This window comes from Puma concolor, chromosome A1 (assembly GCF_028749965.1).
Source record: "Puma concolor isolate L17-30 chromosome A1, mPumCon1.1.hap2, whole genome shotgun sequence".
Classification (NCBI taxonomy): Eukaryota; Metazoa; Chordata; class Mammalia; order Carnivora; family Felidae; genus Puma; species Puma concolor.
Window position 1 is genome coordinate 140,605,797 of NC_141667.1, and position 21,859 is coordinate 140,627,655.

Genomic DNA, 21,859 nt, shown 5'->3' on the forward strand with positions numbered 1-21,859 from the left:
CTGCTTCCCAAGTCTTCCAGAAGTCTAATACCCACACCTGAGCTTTCACATTCCAAAGGGAAACCCTTATTAGGGACTGTTTCTGTCTCAAAAGTCACAATCAGAATTTAACTCTACTGTGACCTATTCTTTAAGGACACAACTCTTTGAAAAAATAATTTATTATAAAGTGTTCACAGCTGAAAGGAATAGAAATATGAAATCCTTTCCTCTAATAAATTTACAAATTAATAAGGGCTTTCAATATTTTAAGCCAAAGGAGAAAGAAACAAGAGGAATTTCAGTCTTCAGAAAAAGAATTATGGGAGTTCTCTTTGAACAGAACTTCCCTTGGGAGTTTCCCTCAAATCACTCCATAGACCTTGAAATGATCATTAAAAACATAAATAATATCTTTTAAAATTCTTCTGCTGTTACAATAACCTAACTGATACCATCTGATGCTGGCAAGGATGCAGTTTAACTGATTTCTAATTCATTGCCTTATATTAGAACAGGGATACTTTTGCGGGAAAGAAAGCTTGGATTATCAACTCAATAGATAAATCAAGGATTAAATCCAATTATTGATGATTGTTAAAACAAATGCAAAAGAAATGTTCAAATATTCCTATATGCAATCCCCTCTCCAGGCACACTATTTTCCTTTCCTTTTTTTATCTACCACATGTGCTCCTTGCCTAATGTTCTTTCATGTGCCATTATCTCTGCCTGAAGTACATTTACCCTCTTTCCTTATACCACCTTAGGTTTTTGTTATTTCCTTATTTATGATTTATATAAATATTATTATCTTCTAAGAAGCCCTACAAGACTTTGGGATTAGGGGATGAGCCCTATCTATGTATTTCCATACGACATCTATTTCCCCATTCAGAGTACTGACCAGTCTGTAGACTGGTCCGTAATCACCTATACTAAAGAAGGCTTCATCAAGATAGGAATGGTGCCTCCCATGGTCGTTGTCAGCCTTCTTGGTATGTCAGGAATACTACTTGACATAGTGCCCAAAAGGACACATTGAGTAAAATTAATTAATATATTTCACATTTTAGAAAATTGTCTCTTCCCAATATTCTAACTGGCTGTACTGTACCCTTGCCTGATGTTAGGGTTCTAAAATTTAACTATCTCAATAAAGTACTAATAGATATGGATAGATTTACTCTACTAGACATGGATCTGGGCAGATTGATATACTGTCTATAAACAGATAAATAATTCCACTGTTAGGTTAAACAAAATATGTAAAAAGGCTGTAAGCACAAAGACGCTCCTAGGAGTCTTCTTTATCAGACTAAAATATTAGATGTATTCCAAATGCTCACCATTAGGGGATTATTTAAATAAATTATAGTGTGAACCACTGAATAGAATAATATGTAGCCAATTGAAATGATGGCTATGAAAAAAAAGAGGGCTGAGAAGACTCACAACATGGAAAAGCCATCTAATAAAATGTTAACTAACTACAAAGTAAGATACTAAACTGTACCAACATCATTATTTTAACTGTGAAAACATGCATGTAAAAAGAAATAAAATAAGGATTGCATTAGAATGGTTTGGCTGTGGGTTATTTTCTTCTTTAGCCCACATTTGAAATTCATGCGATGGGGCGCCTGGGTGGCGCAGTCGGTTAAGCGTCCGACTTCAGCCAGGTCACGATCTCGCGGTCCGTGAGCTCGAGCCCCGCGTCAGGCTCTGGGCGGATGGCTCAGAGCCTGGAGCCTGTTTCTGATTCTGTGTCTCCCTCTCTCTCTGCCCCTCCCCCGTTCATGCTCTGTCTCTCTCTGTCCCAAAAATAAATAAAAAAACGTTGAAAAAAAAATTAAAAAAAAAGAAATTCATGTGCTTATGTTACTTTTCTAATTAAAGTATGTACTAAAGGTATTTGTGATTTTAAACGCCAATTATTATGTATTGTGGGTGACGAAATAGGAGTCTGAGTAATGGTTATAGTTGAAAGTTTAAAAGTTAAGGTGCTAAGACTGCAAGCTACTATTGACTGGATAAAAGTAGACAATTTACTTAATGTGACAATTTTTAAAAATTTTTTAAAATGTTGATTTCTTTTTGAGAGAGAGAGAAATAGAGTGTGAGCGAGGGAGGGGCAGAGAGAGAGGGAGACACAGAATCCGAAGCAGGCTCCAGGCTCTGCGCTAATAGGGCAGGGCCTGACGGGGCGGGGATCGAACTCACAAACCATGAGATCATGACCTTATCCGAAGTCAGGCACTTAACCCACTGAGCCACCCAGGCGCCCCTTAATGTGATACATGAATAGAAAATAAATTATTAGTCTAATAACAAAGGTTCCTTTTGCAGACCTCTTTTTCCAAGACAGAATGAAGACAATTGCATTACTTCCCCAGTGAGAACGAAAACATACCAGGAAGGTGGCAATTTGGAGTCACGAGAGGAAAATGCTTGGGCTTGTGTCTTCAGAAACAGAAATGGTATGTTTTCATGTGAAACACCTGAACAATTGGGTGCCAAAAAAAGCTGAAGAGATGTAAAGGTAGAACAAGCAAATAACTAAACAAGGGAGTGTTTCAGAAAGGAAATACCATGCCAGGCCTTGGCTCAAAAGCACAAGTCTTTCTGTGCAGGGAAGGGTTCACAGCATCTATTAAATGCACAGTCAATCACAAAAACAAAATCCATCTGTTTAAGATTAACATTCGTAGTAAACATTAAGGAAGGAATGTAGAAGGCAAATACATATTGTGAAACAAAATCTACACTCCTGGAACAAGTAATACTTCCTTTAAAACAATTGCAGTGCTCCAAAACTGATTCTTTATACAAAAAGAAATAACAATTAGATGCAGGACAGTATGTTAGCATGGCCATATTCCGTATTTCAGAGGAAAGAAGATTAAGCCCTAAATCAAGCACATGTTCCCATTGTATAAAATGCCAAACCTCCTTAGATGCAACTGACAAAAGAAAAACATATATACCTGGAGTGTATCCGAAAAATTAGAAACACAAATCGCATATTTTAAAACCATGGCTTAGAGATCTATTAAATTATTTGGCTACTCTAAGAAGTTATTTATCAAGGAATTCAACACAGAATCATGATTTACTAATTTATATTTGGACAATGGCATTGAATAAATGTAGAGGCATATATTTTAAAAGATGTATTTGAGAGGGCGAGGCTGGCGCAAACAGAATAATAAAGGCCAAATTGAGGGTTGTTTTTTTCTCATTTTTAAAATATTTTTATGGCTAAGTTTCATGCACAGGGACACAAACCATACTAGATATTTAGCAAGTGGAAAGAAAAAAAATTTTCCTGTTTTTTATATTCCTGTTTTTAAACTATTGCTGTTTTTAAATATCTTTGCTGAGAAACATATTTTAATAAGTCTGTCCAGTTCTGAAAAAGTGGCCTCTTGGTCAATAGTGAATGGTCTGGAGCTGTGCTGTCCAATATACCACATGTAGCTACCAAATGTAAATATAAATTAATTAAAATTAAATGTGACATTTTATTCATTTTAAGTACTCAATAGACACATGTGGCTACCATATTGCATAGCTCAGGTTATAGAAATTTTCCATCACAGAAAGTTCTACCGGATAGCACTGGTCTGGGGTGAGTTTGAGACAGGAACTACACTACAGGATCTTGGCTTTGGGGCCAGTAAAACTTTAAAGAAGGGGTAATGAGATCTAAAAGGAGAGGGGGTGAAAGCAGCACTGTGGAGGGGAGTTCAAGTCTTTATTTTAGAAAAGAGGGCCTGCTGGTTATAGAAGTGTCTAGGGTAGGTTTATAAACACAGATACCTACCATTCACTGTGAAGGGCTCCACGCTGCTGCACCCACATGTGTGTTCCAAATCTTTGGGAAATTCTCCTCTACACACAGCCTTCGGTCAGTGGTATTTAGAAAAGCAAAAGCCAGGGTCCATACACTGCAAGTCAGATGAGAAGAGATTAAAACTTCAGTAGAAGTAGGAATTTGAGATCAGAGGTAATCAGATCTCTGATCAGAGACAGAGACAAAGATCAGAGATCATCCCCCTCCTTATTCCAACCTGCCCCCAAGTAAGAATCTCCCAGAGAGGTTTACATCAATTATCATTTAAAGTTTATTTATGTTTTCGAGAGAGAGAGAGAGAGAGAGAGAGAGAGAGCGAGCATGTGCATAAGCAGGGGAGGGAGAGAGAGAGAGAGGGAGAGAGAGAATCCCAAGCAGGCTCTGAGCTGTCCGCACAGAGCCCAATGTGACACTTGATCCCACAAACCATGAGATCATGACCTGAGCAGATATCAAGAGTCCGTTTCTCAACCGACTGAGTGACCCAGGTGCCCCTACATCAATTATCATTTAAACTAATCAAAGGATAGCTGACTCCAACTGATTCCAGAGTTATTTTGATTCATCAAGACAATGGTTATACATGCACGAAAAAAATTATAAATTACTATTCCTTTGTCTTTATTTTTCTGGAGACAATAAACATTTTATTAGCCATTAAGATGGGTAAAGAATCCAAATGTACTCTGTTCTGTTTATCCAGCCCAGAAAAGGCTTAAGTTAAAAAGAGCTAAAGATAATGTTTTTGAGGGGGAAATTCCTTGATTGCCAATGAGAGATTGATTTTTGGAAACTGCTTCTTAGCCTTGTTTTATCTCTGTCTGCTCTTTGCTACCAGTTTCAGGAATGTTCAGAATAGAAAGGGTCTTCCTGCAGAGCCTCCTTTTTGAGGGAGATGTTCTAATTCAGAAATAAGGCTTCCGTCATGAGGTTTCTGGGCTGTCAATACCAGAAAGGGCTTTTGCTTTTTGGTTGGGTTCAAGAGTGACTATTCTTTTTTCTTTTTTTTTTTTTTTCCAAAAACCAATAGCATCCACCATATTAAGCAGGAATTTCATGTTTATTTGTGGATTTTTTTTTAAAGCCTTTTGGTCAGCCCTGCAAATAATAGAGGCTTCCAAAATTAAAGGAATACCAAAATAACTATGGCATTTCCTCAGTTGAACATAGAATGGTTTCTTCAGAGCAGATTTGCTGCATAAACACTGAGCACTTTCCCTCCAGTAACATCTGTGAACAAGTTTACCACTTGGGACAATGAAGGACTAATAACCACGTCCAGACACGGGTAGGCACAGGTGCTCCAACATGTACCTCCATTCTAGTTCCAACAGGTGGGCGATTTCTGAAGAAGCCCTTTAGACTTGGGTCATACTGTGTGGTTGGCCAGGGAGAAGGGCCGTCCACTGGCAGGGTTGCCAGCAGCAGCATCTAAAGTGACTGACTTTTTACTGGCAGAGAGCACTCCCTGAACATATTGACTCTCGGAACAGAGAACATCAGCCCAACAATTTATTAAAAGCAATTGTGTGTTTCCTAGGCCCAGCCAAACATTTGGTGCATGTTATACAATCCTCCAAGACCAAATTTCGGGCCCACTTCTTTCAAGAAAAGCTGCCCCAAACAGCCCAGATGATGATGAACCTCAGATTTCTCATGGCAACCATGGTCTGGAATGTTCCCGGGACATTTAACCATGTAGTGCCTTAGGAGAAGTACCTCTTCCATCTGTAAAGAACAGTTATTCTAAATTTGTATTCTACTTAATTTCTCTCATTGAAAACTTTTGCTTCTTAGCTGTAGCTACATTTCCCACTCTTTGATGACAGAGATGACTTTTTACACTTATTTGTGAGTTTGTCTAATAATACTCAGCAGGATAGATTATACTTAATTGGCCTTAATATATTTGTGTTGATTTGAAAACAGAGTTTTAAAATGGCAATTTAGAAAAAAGCATAAACTCTTAGCCCGTTATACACTTTGGGTAGCAAGATGACATTTGTCTAGCACTCTAGTAGGACAGAGGAAAAGAAATTAATTTCATTTTTTAAAATGATTGTTTATTTATTTTGAGAGAGACAGAGAGCATGAGCAGTGGAAGGGCAGAGAGGGAGAAACAGAGAATCCCTAGTAGGCTCTGTGCCATCAGCATGGTGCTCAACATAGGGCTCGATCCCACAAACCATGAGATCATGACCTGAGCTGAAATCAAGAGGTGAATGCTTAACAAATTGAGTTATTCAGGTGCCCCAAGAAATTAATTTAATTTTTATTAAAATTGAGAAGTTGCTGGGTATGTAAAGGAAGATAGAACAGTAATGCATATATCAGAAGTTTCAGACTAATCATCTGAGGTACTAGCTGGAGGAAGCCTACTGAAGCAATCAGTACTTGAACACCTTCTACCTAGCTTTATCACTAATCACCATGCTAGGGGCACTTGGGTGGCTCAGTTTGTTAAGTGTTTGACTCTTGATTTTGGCTCAGGTCATGATCTCATAGCTCCATTCTTGAGATTGAGTCTCACCTTGGGGTTCTGTGCTGTCAGCTGACAAAGCTGGAGCCTGCTTAGGATTCTCTCTCTCTCTCTCTCTCTCTCTCTCTTTCTCTCTTTCTGCCCCTCTCCTGCTCACTCTCTCTCACTTGAAAATAAATAAATAAACTTAAAAAAAAAAACAGTTAATCACCAACTTATAAATGAGACCCTCTTCTCTTGCTTCCTAATATCCGGTATTAGAGGTTGATCATTTTGTAACAGCCTGTTAAAATATTTTTGTTATTTACAATTTTTGATTGTTTATCCATTATTAAATTTTGAGTGTTCCTTATATATTTTGGATATAAGCCCTTTATCAGATAAATGATTTACAAGTATTTTCCCCAGTCTCTGACTTGTCTTAATTCTTTTAAAAGTGTCTTTTGAAAAAGCTTTAAATTTTTAAAATTCTAATATAAATTCTAGTTAGTTAACATACTGTAATATTAGTTTCAGGTGTACAAATTCAGTGATTCAATATTTACCTACACACGGGATGCTCATCACTACAAGTGGTCTCCTTAATCCCCATCACCTATTTAACCCATCCCCCCCCCACCTACCTCCCCTCTGGGTACCATCAGTTTTTTCTCTACAGTCGAGAGTCTGTTTCTTGCTTTCTCTCTCTCTCTCTCTCTCTCTTCTTCCCGATGATCCTTTGTTTTGTTTCTGAAATTGCACATATGAGTGAAATAATATGGTATTTGTCTTTGACTGACTTATTTTTCTTAGCATAATACTCTCTAGCTCCAACCACATTGTTGCAAATGGCAAGATTCCATTCTTTTTTTTTTTTTTTTGCTGAGTAATATTCCATTGTGTGTGTGTGTTTGTGTGTGTGTGTGTGTTTACTACAACTTTATGCATTCATCAGTTGATGGACATTTGGGCTGTTTCCATAATTTGGCTACTGTAGATAAAGGTTTTTAATTTTGATAGAGTCAAATTTATCAATTTTTTTGTGTGTATGAATCCTGCTTTTGGTGTTGTATCTAAAATAACTTTGCCTAAACCAAGGTCAAAAAATGTTTCCCCTGTGTTTTCTTCTGGAAAATTTATAGTTGTAGACTGTACATTTGAGTTCATTTTTGGATGTGGTGTGAAATATACATTGAAATTTATTTGTTTGCATATGGATAGCCATTTGTTCAAGCGCCATCTGTTGAGAAGATAATTTGAATTGTGTTTGTATCATTTTGAAAACCAACTGACCATAAGTGTGTGGGCTTGTTTCTGGACCATCTACTCTGTTCCACTGATTAGTTTATCTATATTTAAATCAATACCATATTGCGTTGTTTTCTGGAGCTTTATAAATGTTCGAATTGGGTAGTGTTGGTCTCCTGATTTGGTTCCTCTTTTTCAAAAGTGTTGTGGCTGACTCTTTCATTTCCATATGAATTTCCATATGAACAACTTCTCAGTTTCTACAAAACCACCTGCTGGGATATTTTTGTTGTTGTTTTGTTTTTTAGATTCAGTGCAACTATACATTAATTGGGGCAAATTAACATCTTTATAGTATCTTAACATCTCCTGAGCTGTGAACAAGCAGTATCTCTCTGTTAATTTCATTCTTCTTGAATTTCAACACCATTTTATAGTTTTCAGGACTTATAGTATCTAAAGAAACAGGAAATGATACTGTTTGTAATTTTGATCATTGATGGATTATTGCTAGCATAAAGAAATACAATTGATTTCTGTATATCAATTCAATATTCTGCAGCTGTGTTAAACTTGTTTATTATTTCTATAAACTTTTTTTTTGTAGATTCCAAGAGGTTTTTTGCAAAGATAATCATGTCATCTGTGAATATCATTTTATTTCTTCCTTTTCATATTGGATGCCTTTATTTGTCTTGCCCTGTTGAACTGGCTAGATCCTCTAGCATAATGGCAAATAGATGTGGGGACAGTAGACTTCCTTGTTTTGTCCCTTGTCTTTGGGGAAACATTCAATATTTCCCCATTAAGCGAGATGTAAGCTGTAGTTTGTTTGTTCTTCTGTAAATCCCCTTTCTCAGGTTGAAGAAGTTCCCTTGTATACCTGGTCCATTCTGAGTTTTGAGTATTTTTTATTTAGTTTTTAATCAGGAATGGATATTGGATTTTTCAAATGACTTCTGCATCTATTCAGTTGCTCCTACATTATTTGTTTTGTAGTCACAAATTTTCGGTTGTTTTCAATATCTCTCTCCGTGCTTTAGAGTTAAGTATTTTTATGTTTCCAATTTTCACTCCTTTTTTTCTGCTTATTACTTATAACCTTTTGTTTTGTTATTTTACTGGTTTCTTTCAGATTTATAGTATACACCTTTTACTTATCACATTCCACTATCAAGTATTCTTGGACAATTTTATGTATAGTTTAAAAACCTTAGAATAATACATTTCATTTCTCCCCCTGTGGTCGTTATACTATTGTTTTCATACATTTTTCTTACACATCTATTACCCTTTAAATAGTTATTTATTCATTCATTCATTCATTCATTCAGACAGAGTAATAACACATGAGCAGGGGAAGGGCACAGAGACAAAGAATCCCAAGCAGACTCTGTGCTATCAGCACAGAGCCTGAGGCAGGGCTCTATCTCATGAACTGTGAGATCATGACCTGACCCCAAATCAAGAGTTAGATACCTAACTGACTGAGGCACTTAGGTGCCCAAACAGTCATTATCTTTTAAAGATATTTAAATAATTTTTAAAAATATTACATACTTGCCTCTATATAATTGAACCTTTTCTGGTATTCTTCTTTTATGTATATCCATATTTCCAGCACTATTATTTTCTTTCTTAGGGTCTTGCTGTAAATTTTTATATTATACGGGTCTCTTGGTGATGAATTCTTTCAGCATTTGTACCTTTTAGACAGTTTTTATTTTACCTTCGTTTTTGAAAACTATCGTGACTGGGTATAAAATTCTAAACTAACACATTTTTTTTTCTTTCAAAACCTCAAAGATGTTCTATTGTCCTCTCACTTGTATTGTTTCATTAAGAAATGTGGTGTAATTCTGGTCTTTGTTCCTAGTTAGGTAATGTTTCTTTTCTTTCTCTGGCTCTCAAAACAATTTTTTATCACAAATTTTGTGCCACTTATGGGGCTCCTGGGCGGCTTAATCAGTTAAGCATCTGACTTCGGCTCAGGTCATGACCTCGCAGTCCATGAGTTTGAGCCCTGCGTTGGGCTCTGTGCTGACAGCTCAGGGAATGCATCCTGCTTCCGATTCTATGTCTCCACCTATCTCTGCCCCTGCCCCACTGTCTCTCTCTCAGAAGTAAATAAACATTAAAAAAATTTTTTTTAAATGCTGTTACTCAGAGTTGAGTCTAAAAGCAAATTCTTTTGAGTCTTTTGTGAAATAACAGCACTGAGATCCAGACCTTGTTGAAATAGAGTTTTTAAAAGTAAATCCTAAACTTCCCTTTATGTATAAAGAACAAAATGTGAAGGTCTGAGCATATTTATTGTAAACCATAGCAAAGCGAAGGATGAAGAATGGTGTGAGGGAAGGCTCAAACAAACAGAGTAAAGGAGAGATTCTTCCAGTTTGTATGCATCAGAGCCAAGAAAGGTCGAATTGGGTAAGGGGTCATGGCCAAGTATTCCAGCTTACCTCTTAGGGTCAGTGTTCCTGGGCTGAAGTGGAAAGATATCAAACAGGTCATGGGATGATTCAAGAGCTGATAGTCTCTGTCCACAAAACCCGTCAGGGAGAATACATTCCTTAGCAAAGCCCCACATCGACTCTGGTGAGAGAGTAACAGCGAAGGCTGAGGGAAGGGCCTTGAGCTGGCTCACAAAATCCTGCACCCTGCCATATTGTGTGCAGAAGGCAGGCAAACACTCTGGAGTTTCCCAGTGGGACACTCATGAACAAGACACACAGACCCAGGAGACTGTGGAAGGGGGGTCACTGTAAAATAAAGACAATGTTTACATCCATGATCACTGGCGTATGCATGTCAGCAGAACACCACAGCACTAGTACAGACAAGACCCACTCCAACTCAGCAGACACCACACACTTTCCCAGGAACAAGGCAAGATGAGGGCATCTGAGCAAAAGCTGGTGAGAAAGACTGCCCTCCTCCAGTGTTCAAAGGCTGCTTTAGCTTCCCCTTATATCCAGATGCCAGTGTGGGCAGAAAGAAAGGAAGTACAAAATCTTGAAAGCGAAAGTTAACCCTGATTAACATTTTTGAATTTTAAGAGAATAATGTGCCTTTAATTGGCAAGTGCCATTATTTTCCTGGCATCAGCAGGAATAGGGTTGCTAAGGCAAGAAGAGAATTTTAAAGAAAAAAGAAACCACATTTGGTGTAGATTTGAGTCTTGGTGTGTACTTTTTAACCCCTCCCCTCACTGTATTATACATTCCTAAGTATTAGCAATCACCTCTGGGGCAGAATTCTCTGGAGAAAGTGTGGTCCCTTAGGGTGATGCAGATTCCTCCAATCTCCTGAAGTCAGAGCCTAGAGCCAGATCCTGGAGCACCAGGGCCACTCCCCTCTCTGAGCAATTCATACTGCTGCCCAGTGCACAACAAGAACCTCCTGGAACAGGTAAACACAGATCATAGCGCCTTGTTGGATCAGTTTCCCTTTTTCTTGCACTTTCTCCCACACAGGAGAGGATGAAGCATTAGACTCTTGTTCTGACTCCTCTTCAAACACGAATAGTGTACGCGGGAGACACAACGTTTATATGAGTCTCTAGTCCCTTCTGTTAGTCTTATAAATAGTTCTATATAGAACATTTATGACTATAACAAAACTCATACTTTTAACTTCTAGTTGGTTCTGTCACATACAGTAGAAATCCTTATGTAATCTGAATTGATAGTTGGTTATTAACTTAAAAATTCAGTTCAAGCACTTATTCACAAAAAATTGGGCTTATCTTTAACTTTCTTTTTCAATTTAAAAATAGACATTTAGGGGCGCCTGGGTGGCGCAGTCGGTTAAGCGTCCGACTTCAGCCAGGTCACGATCTCGCGGTCCGGGAGTTCGAGCCCCGCGTCGGGCTCTGGGCTGATGGCTCAGAGCCTGGAGCCTGTTTCCGATTCTGTGTCTCCCTCTCTCTCTGCCCCTCCCCCGTTCATGCTCTGTCTCTCTCTGTCCCAAAAATAAATAAACGTTGAAAAAAAAATTAAAAAAAAAAAAAATAAAAATAGACATTTATTCACTATTATGCAAATGCATGCACATTTATGCACAATCTTTTGATGTGTAGCCATTAGGTCAAATGATTGAATACATGCTGTTTTTTTTAAATAAGCCTCTTCATCATGCATTACCTATAGTTTCTAATTTTTATTTCTTTAACGTTGAGAGTTTGAAGATTGCTTGTAAAGCAATCTGACTGTACAATCTTTCTCCCCTATCCCAATTTTTTACACTAATTGTCCACATGTAATGCAAAAGCAGTTTTTGGTGACTCACCTCCATCAAGTGTTTTAAAAGCTTTCAACTTAATTTTCTTGGGAACAACTATCTTATTTTATTAACTTATATAGTAACTTATAAGTTAAAGTTATAAATACATCTTCCATCAATTTTACTAATTTATGTAATAATTTATAAAAGTTGTAAATACAGCTGACAAAACCAGACTGGAGAAAGAATACAGCTGTTATATACGGGTAGGCATTTACCTCAACTGGTAAGAGCTTGATAGCCTGGAGAAGAGCCTGATGTCCATGAACATTCAGCAAAAGCTGTGAGCACCAGTAAGGGTGCTTTCCAGAGAGGAAGGTAAAATATTGGTTAGCACGGCAAGTGGATGAAGTAGTCATAAGCTAATAAAGTTTCTTACAAAACCATTCTTGGCAAATTTATATTGCATTACATAAGCAAATTTTTTTTTCTTTTCTTTCCTTTGGTTTACAGTGCCTACCAGCAGCATCTTTTATCAACAAAGTCAACTGAGCTTGGGCACCTGGGTAGCTCAGTTTGCTAAACATCAAACTCTTGATTTCAGCTCAGGTCAAGATCTCACCGTTGTGAGATTGAGCTCTGCATTGGGCTCTGTGTTGGGCTCCGTGCTGGGAATGGAGCCTATTTAAGATGTTCTCGCTCTACAAAAAAAAAAAAAAAAAAAAAAAAAAAAGGAAAGGAAAGGAAAGGAAGGGAAAGGGAAGGAAAGGGAAGGAAAGGAAAGGAAAGGAAAGGGAAGGGAAGGGAAGGGAAGGGAAAGGAAGGGAAGGGAAGGGAAAGGAAGGGGAGGGAAGGAGGCAGGGCAGGGCAGGGAGGAAGGAAGAAAGGAAGGGAGGGAAGAAAAGAAAAGAAAAAAGAAAAGAAAAGAAAAGAGAAGAAAAGTCAGCTAGCACTCTTTATACAATCCTCCTGTGAATTTTTAAATTATTACCTCTATAATCTATTTCTGGTCTTCTAACATTGAAGTAAAAAGTTCCTTTTTTTTTTTTTTTTTTTTTGTAATGCACATAGGAAGCTCTTAGTCAGGCTTTCTAGTTATCTCCAACCTGCTTTTCTGGGACTTGCCTTCTTTTCCTGCCACAGTTTGTTCCACATTTCTATCTACTCCCTGGATCAGTTCTATATCATCTTCTAAACTTGAGCAGGTTTTCAAAATATTTATAAGCAGTGAGGCAATCAGATCATGGAAGTGCCTAATGCTAGAACAGGGTCATGCAGGTTCTCAATGGGGCTACATTCTAACCTTTTAGTTACTGGATCATGGGAGATCCAAAAGCCTGATGTAGCAGGAACGTAGGAGGTTTAGAAATGCAGCTAGTCTCCTATAAGTATCTTAATATTTTACCAAGTATGGCCAAACTTATGTGTGCTGACTGAACATAAGCTAACAAACTATAGCATTATCTTACAATTCTAAGGCATTTTCACTGTGTGTTTACATAAGCACGCAAATACATACACACACCAACATCACTTCCCAAAATTGTTTCTTTTGACAAATTATAACAACAGGAGTTTTTTTAAAAACAAGTCAGTGTGGCTGTTTTAGTAGACAAAAATAATTGTTAGGATTTTCCTTCACAGAGGTCAAATATTAACAATTTTACCCTAAAAGTGGTGGTAACTGGAAGATATTCTTACTTCTGATGGAAAGCTTTATTAAAATTGAAGTGCTTTCATTTGGGTTTAATAATGTGGATCTAGTGAAATCATCAATATATCCTAAATTCAGTGATACAAATTAGAGGGGAAAAAAGAGCAAGGAGAACTTTAAAATTTCTTGGGGCACCTGGGTGGCTCAGTCTATTAAGTGTCTGACTTCGGTTCAGGTCATGATCTCACAGTTCCTGAGTTTGAGCCCCGTTTTGGGCTCTCAACTGACAGCACAGTGCCTAGAGCCTGCTTTGGATTCTGTGTCTCCCTCTCTCTCTACCTCTCTCCTGCTCGCGTTCTCTCTCAAAAATAAAATAAAAAACGTTAAAAAAAATTTCTCTCTGCTTGAGTAGAAGTTAGAGCTGGTCATACCAAAAATGTAATAGTACTTTTTAGGGTGAAATCCCATTGTTGCTCATGCTTTGCTTTGACTAGAAATATTAAGTTCATGACAATCATCTATCCTTTCTGGCATATTTTATATTTTTCATTAACAAGTGCGTTTGTTCTCAAGAATGTGTAGATAAAGTGATATGCACTCACAAATTGCTTTCAGAATAATCCAGGGGCAGAGTGCGGGGTCTCCAGATGAAGTGAGATTGGCATGTTTGGTAAGTGCTGAAGCTGGATGGTGGGTGCCTGAGAGTTCATCCTATTATTCTCTCTACTTTTATTGATGTTTAAAATTTTCCATAATAGAAAGATTTTTTTTCTCTTCCATTTTCTGGTTTTAACTTTAGGCATAATTATACTTATGCTTCTAATTCATTTTCTTAATGGAAAAGAAAAGATCATTGGAACAGTATGTATTCAATTAAAATAAAATCCATCTTAAAATAATGAGTCCTTTCCTATAACCATACCCATCATTATTTGTAATTTACTTATGGTAGTCATTTTTATGGTGACTGAAAAAAATTATCTTGGGCTTATTATCACAGAATTAACAAAATTTAGACTATGTCTTTAAAAAATTTTTTTTAATGTTTGTTTATTTTGAGAGAGAGTGATAGCATGAGCAGGGGAGGGGCAGGGAGAGAGGGAGACACAGAATCTGAAGCAGGCTCCAGGCTCTGAGCTGTCAGCACAGAGCCCAATGCAGGTCTCAAACTCACAAACTGTGAGATCATGACCTGAGCCAAGGTTGGACACTCAACCAACTGAGCCACCCAGGCGCCCCTAGAGTATTTCTGTTCATAAATTCATTAAACAAACATTAATGGAGGACCTCCTTTGTACCAGTAACAGTGCGGTGGGCACTAGGGTTATCTGTGGTAAATGAACAGATACATTTTCAGAATCTTAGTGTGAGAAACAGACATTTATCAAATCTGTGCTGGATTTTATCTATTTTCCTGTTTGGAAGAACAAGGTGTACAGAATGCCTTCTTAAAATTTTCCCCAAATTTTGCTTTCTAAGAGGAAATACACTTTTTATAACATTAACATATTTTCACATTACTTCAAAATTAATTTTCAAGAATAGCTTCTCATCACAGTGGGATAAACTGATAAGATAAATCAATCGGCTTCTGGAATTGGTCAGCAAAATACTAACTGTAGAATGGTACAATATAAAAATATTAACAACTTGGGGAGGAAACTATTGTCAGGTCAGGAATTTGATTTTACCCCACTTACAAACTAACAAATGAGCCTGTTGTTATATTTCATGAGCGCTGGCTGAAGACTTGAGATCCTGAATCGGAAACACAGGACGCTATGACTCATTGCACAGCAAGCAGCATGAGGTTCAGCATATTTACACTGGCTCCCTTGTCCCCACGTCCCCCCAGTATGACCCAATATGCTCACTGGATTCAATGCATACAGTGGATTTGCATCACAGCCAAAGAACAGTGAACTTGGAGAATCCACTACTTTGTTTTAACAAATAGGAAGCGAGCCTGTTCTTTGTCTGGGGGAATACACTTACCTCATCCTTACAGAAGAGATTGGAAGTTCAATTCTATCCTAGACTAGAGTGTAGACTACAGGACATGTGCATTCACCCTGGTATGTATGCTAAGCTCTGTGATCGAAAATTGTGTTTTCCTGTTGAGATACGAGAGACCGTAATTCAATCATGGTTTTTAAACAGGCTTATGAAGATAGGCTTTTGCAGTTATAGATCTCACGTGATTTCATGCCAAAAACTAGGGTAAAATGAGTAAAATTCAGCTGATTTCACAAATACTGAAGATTAACACACAATGGCATTGGAATGCCCCCCTCACTGCCCCCCCTCCCCCCCACCGGGGTTTGAAGCTCCTGAGGCTTATTATACAAAGGTGGTGGTATCAGCGCCAGTGGGGAAGGTGTTCACTGCCCAAGGCTGGCTTCCTCTTCCACCTGTCATTCTTGTCATGTACAAACAGGCCATATGCGGGATGCTCTCCGATTGATGGTGAAGTCATGAGAAAAAGAGAAGAGATTAGCAGGTAACAAACGAAAATATTACCCTACCACACACAGCTAAGCAAACACCGTCTGATGATCAAAAGGGTGAGGACGTGGAACGGAATGAGGTCACTTACCTTCATGTTTCTTTCCTCACATAGGAAGCCCGGCATGGAGTACCTGTGCGGAGGCACCTCATGCTGCCTAGCAAAGCAGAATCTAGAAATAAGCTCCTGAACATTACTCTCACTGACCAGGAGAGGGCACCTAGCACTAATGAATGAAAAAATCCTGTCTACAACAGACTCCTCGTGGACTCTACTACCTGTACTTTACAAATCAATTTATTTCATGTGTCCGTTGCAAACGCCTTTCGATCTCAGGATAATTGCAGTCAAACCTTCTTCTTGATGACAGTCCTGTGCGATACAATGTACCAGGTGGCCAAGATAACTGATTTTCCTGTACAGGGCACAGAAAGAAGTCCCTATGAGTAAAAAATAATTTCAGAGGGAAGAATTTATTTGTATTGACAATTTCCCCCCCAAAAATGAACACATTAGACAAATTAAAATGTATTTAAGCAATCTTTCAGAAGAGGGAGAACATACTTATTAAAACCTTCCTGTACAGAAGCACTTCTGATTCATTCTCCCTCCCATTTCTTACACACACATATGTGGCTTGGTTTAGACTGTGAGTTCAAAGAACTCACCTCTAAACACGTTAAAACAGGGGAAGTCATATTCTACCATAAAACAAAATGTGACACTATATTTGTACCACCCTTTCCCATGCCAAAAAAAAAAAAAAAAAAAAAAAAAGAAAGAAAGAAAGAAACTTGAATTCTATGTATTTCCTTTTAGGTCTAGCACAGACATAAACAACAATAAATTGGCCAACCATATTCTTCAGGCATATAATTTTCTTTCTTCCCAAAGTGGACACTCCCTGGGAAAATACAAATAACTTCTAATTGCAAAGCCCTTCAACACACAAAAAAAGTAGGCCACCTTGACCAGAGCACAAAATAATCTTTTCCAAGAGCACTTGAATGAGAGCCTCATTATCCAAGGAAAAAATACATACCAAGATTTTTTACTACTTTATTTTGTTTCGTTTTCAAATACTTTTTATAGCCATGGAAAAAAAACATATTGATGAATCGATTTTTCCAAAACAAAACCATGATGTCTTTTAATTTTAGCCTGAAAGTAGCTCCCCATCTCCAGCATTTGAGAAATAATAACACTGTGGCAGAGTGTAGCTGAAAGACTTGCTCAGGGACCCACAATGTGTCCAACTCTGGGGGTAATATTTCCACACACCAAGCACTGATTTCATATTATAAAATTACCTAGAAACTCCCAACTATTAGTGTCCTACTGGATATAAAGAAATCTCTGTAATCCAAAGTCGTGATGGCTGAATTCACATTTTAGCAACTGGAACCAACTTCAGTTTAGGAACCTAATTATTTAACACTCAAAGAAAGTACATTTGGCTCTTGGTTGACAATTATCTTCCCTGTTATTAATGATAATAAACAATGCCCTTAAGGAGTGGCTGCTATGTGTCACTGTCCCCTCGATTATCTTCCAAAGTAGTTTTTATTGTCTCCATTTTATAGAAGACAAGACTGAAAGGCTCAGAGATGTTAAGTAACTGTCCCAAAGTACACAGCAATTAGCAGCAGAGGCAGAAATGGCACCAGCTGTGTCTGACTTCTCGACATTGCTGTCTCCAGTACCCCTCACTTCTCCTTAACTGCATAAATTATTCTATGAAATTGAACCATAGATGCTATTTTCTATTAATCGCATCAGTACCTGCTTTCTTAATTCCTAATTTTTTCAATTTAGGGCAGAAAGAGATTGCAAAGCAAATTACGTGTATAAGGCACCTCATAAAAATCCAGAAAGGACTATGAATTCTTATGATAAAAAGTATACTTGTATTACTAGTTTGAGTACACAATACCACAATGTCCATTTTCTGAGAGATCTTGTTTTTACTATTAAGGCATTTTTGCCTACTTATTTATTTATTTATTTATTTATTTATTTATTTATTTATTTATTTCACTTTTAAGCGCAGGTAAAACTCTTGTTGTTAGTTACAGCCCTGATGATCTAATAATCAAGTTCTCGAAACAACAATGCACATTTATCTGTGATGAAATACAAATTTCAGGAGGTTTCAGCAGATCCTCTCAAAAATCTGTCCATGTGCTTATGCTTGGAGAACCATACAAGTGTTTAAATTGCTTTTCTATGCTTTCATCAAGTTCAAACTAGGTGACATTATCCGCTTTAGCAAACCCAGGGCCTATTTTTAAAAGATTAGGTACATAAAATCTCAGAAGTGCATACAATCCTTTCCAACAGTTGCCATCTTCCCAAGAGCCACGAGTGTCAAAACAACAGGCAAGGTTTTTCATGTGGTTACTGGCTGCCCGAGTCACTCCTTGGCAGGAGTGTTCAAGACCAGCTGAGCCTTGGGGAAAATATTCAGAAGATGAAAAGACAAAAGATAGAATTCTGGGGCTTCAAGCCATGTCAGACTAGCCCCCCGCCCCCGGCCCCGGCTCCTTCCCTCTCCCACGGGTTATGGCAGTCGGAGCCCAGCCCTTACCAGATATCTGGAGGAAGTGTCTGTAAGCGGCCTCTCTGTGGTTAGAGAGCTGGTGTGTCCAAGCAGATGCAGGAGAGAGGCTTTTCCTGCATGTCTCCGGAGCTCTTTATGGACATGGAGGAAGTGGTGGGCTCCCAGCCAGGGCTGGCCTGAGGGCGGCTTAGCCGTGGGGAAGGATGGGATCTGGCATTCCCTCTCACCAGGCTGTCCACCTGTTTTCTTCACACAAGCTACTCCAAGAAAGGGAATTCACCACCTTCTGTTCTGCTGTGCTCACTCCAGCTCTGCCCTCCACCTTGGGTATGCCCCTGGGATGGAAACGAGAGAGACAAGCAGCTGTGGGGGTACGCCCCCTAGGAGGACCGAGCCCAGGCCCCGGGTCACCAGAGTGGCAGATACACCGGTATCTTTAAAGGCCGGGGTGTAAGGGAAATTTGTTTCTCATCATATATTCCTTGAATATTGAATATGTTGAATATTGAATATAGTGAATACTGAATATTCCTTGAATATTCTTTTGAATTTTATAGCATGTGCATGATTTACTTCTTATCCTTTAAAGTGGCCAAACACCTCTCTATAAAGTCTCATGTCTGCTAGTCTAGACAGACAACTTAACCTTGGATCTGTACAATGATGATAAGGCCCTAAGTTAGAACGTGCTCACCATTTTTAAAAGGGACAAAGCTTAAATCTATTAGTCATGAGTGGCTTGTGATAGGTTTTCAGGCACCTGGGTGGTAGGTGGTATACATGGGGCAATAGCTTCCCGGATGATACAACAGTTGCTTTCCCTTCTGGCAATCATAGCCACATATTCCTTTGGAGAACTACCATCTTCCCAGTTCTCAAACCCTGTGTTCTGAGTGGACTTCATGTTTGCTACTGGAGGCTGACAATGAGACCTGGCCAATCAGAGCTCTCCATGCCCCAGTCATACTGAGACAGAAAGCAACAATTTGGCAAGATTGTCCTCAACGTACCATGAATAGTAACCCCCCTTCCTGCCCAGACCACACATACATTGGGCACTGGTGGGAAGACACTTCCTCTTCTATGTAGACCCCAACTCACAAGAAGTTGAGCTCCATCTAGCACCAGAAGCACTGTCTTCAATAAGCCATTTCTTTCTTCTACCAGGCCAGATCCTTCTGTGCAGTGAGGTTCCTGGTGAGTTCTCTAAATCTTGTGAGCATCAGCACATTTCTTTACGTCTTTAGTAAGATTTTCAGGGCTTGGAAGTGCAAAGCATTTGTTTCTAAGATGTGGCTTTGTCACTGGCACCCTCTGGTATCTGAGATTAGATTCTACTTATGGTGGTGTACATAGAATGGGTCATGAGGCAAATTAGCATCCCCAGGAAGGGTGACTACATCAGCAAAGGTCATGACAGGCTTGTAAAGCACTGAAAGACTAGTACACTAGGTAGAAGGAGCTGTACCTGCTGTCATGGGAAGGCCAGGGGCTTTAGTTTGGGATATTAGAAACTTACTCTTCCCAAACAATGTATTTTTAAAATTTTTTAATGTTTATTTATTTTTGGAAGAGAGACAGAGAGAGAGAGCACAAGCAGGGGAGGGGCAGAGAGCAAGGAGACACAGAATCTGAAGCAGGCTCTAGGCTCTGGGCTGTCAGCACAGAGCCTGACATAGGGCTTGAACCCACGAACCATGAGATCATGACCCGAGCTGAAGTAGGATGCTTAACCAACTGAGCCAGCCAGCCACCTCTCAAATGATGCATTTTAACATAAGAAATCTGGCAAGTCTTTGAATTCAACCTATGGAGTAATTTGACAGGCTGTAGGGTCAGACTCTGTGATTGATTTCTGTACCAACAACCACAAAAAGAAAATTTGTTTAAGGCTAAAAAAATCCCTGGCTCTCTAGCCATACTGAGTGGAAAATTTAAAGCCCTCAATTTCTCATTTCTTTAATCTCGCCAGTGCACTTTTCAGTAGCCAGTTTAACCCCTATTCCTCATGTCATACTGTGCCATGGCCCTTATCACTCGGTTATGAAAGCTGTATTCTCTGTAGGCGCTTTATTCCAGGTGCTGTGGATTATTATTATTCCATCATTTCATGGTTAAGTCAGTCCTCATTTCCGAGAGCCCCAAATTGGCTAAATATCTAACCTATTGCCTCCACTGCTATTGTCAATCAGGATAGTCAGAGATAACAGAAAACTCTCCATTTTAAGCAGGATGTAACTTAAAGCAGGGAGTTCGGTCTTTATAAAATCCTTGAAAGAGATGGAGAATTGGATGCTAGCCTGGCCTCCAGCAATAATTTCAGAATGATTCTGTAACACTGGCTCGCCAAAGGCGCCGTTACCTAGACCACATTTAGAAAAGCTGGGAATCTGGAAGCCGTCCCTGGAGCTTTTGCTCTGGGAACACGTACCTTAGCAGCAGTCCAGGGATCTGGAAAGTATTGTCGGCTCCAGAGCCATCTTGCCCCTCCTGGGCTCTCTACTAGCCCTAGACCCATAAAGCTACAGAATCGATCCCGTGACCACATCATCACTCTTGCCAGCAAACTCAGCAGAAACGGAAAAGGGAGAAACCCTGCCTTGCCCCAGTGTCGGGTTTTGTGCAGCCCATCTGACTGCAGAGACAAATTCTCGAACCCCAGCTTCAGGGGGCTCTGAAAGGTGTAGATGTTAGCTTTCCTACCTCAGCGGTTCAGGAAGGCTCACGAGGGGGAACCGCACCCCTGACAAAATCCCCAAGCAAAATTCTAACAAGCCTGAAACAGATGACCTCGTTTCTTCTTGGATTTGGAATAAATGTAGTTCTTGGATGCCTCGCAGTTACAAAATGTTAATAAGCTGCATTCTGAGCCTAGCATCGGCTTAAGCACCATGTTTTTTCCCAGCTAACTGCCATTGGGTTGAGCCTAAACTACTTCTTGAGCTTTCTTCCTGATGTGGTCAAGGGCTGAATTCTAAGCAAAGTAAATTAACTTCTAGGGATTTATGAACTGAAAGGTTCTACAAACATCCTTTTAAATAATGTTTACATTTATTTAAAGTAGTTTTGAGGGTAGGCTTCCTATGTCTCAATGGAGGAGGTAAGGAAATATTTCAGATACTACGGATGTAAGGGAGGACTCCTATTTCCTTGAGCATTTTTTGTTTTACCTGTTTCCTAGAAAATGTATTGATCTTTTTATTTACATTAACTGACAAAGAAACCAGATAATATCCTGTTTACGTATAACTATTTTCCAAAATAATGGATATTAAAGTGGATTATGTGCAAGGGAAAAATAGAATGGATGAGAACCCAGAGGTGCCCTGAAGCCCCTATAAAGACCCAGGTCCCTGGGCAAGTGGTGCCACATA

At 38.9% G+C, this 21,859-nt stretch overlaps 1 protein-coding gene across 1 annotated transcript in view; it reads right to left on the bottom strand.

Moving 5' to 3' along the window:
• ZNF475 (zinc finger protein 475) overlaps positions 1-10,374 on the bottom strand; it is an 84,048-nt gene extending 73,674 nt beyond the window's left edge. The window contains exons 1-2 of the mRNA XM_086705566.1: positions 10,004-10,374; positions 3,806-3,929 (exon numbers count right to left, since the gene is read on the bottom strand). The gene's annotated coding sequence lies outside the window, so the exon portion shown is untranslated. The remainder of the gene's footprint in view (positions 1-3,805; positions 3,930-10,003) is intronic.
• Between the last annotated feature and the right edge of the window lie 11,485 nt (positions 10,375-21,859).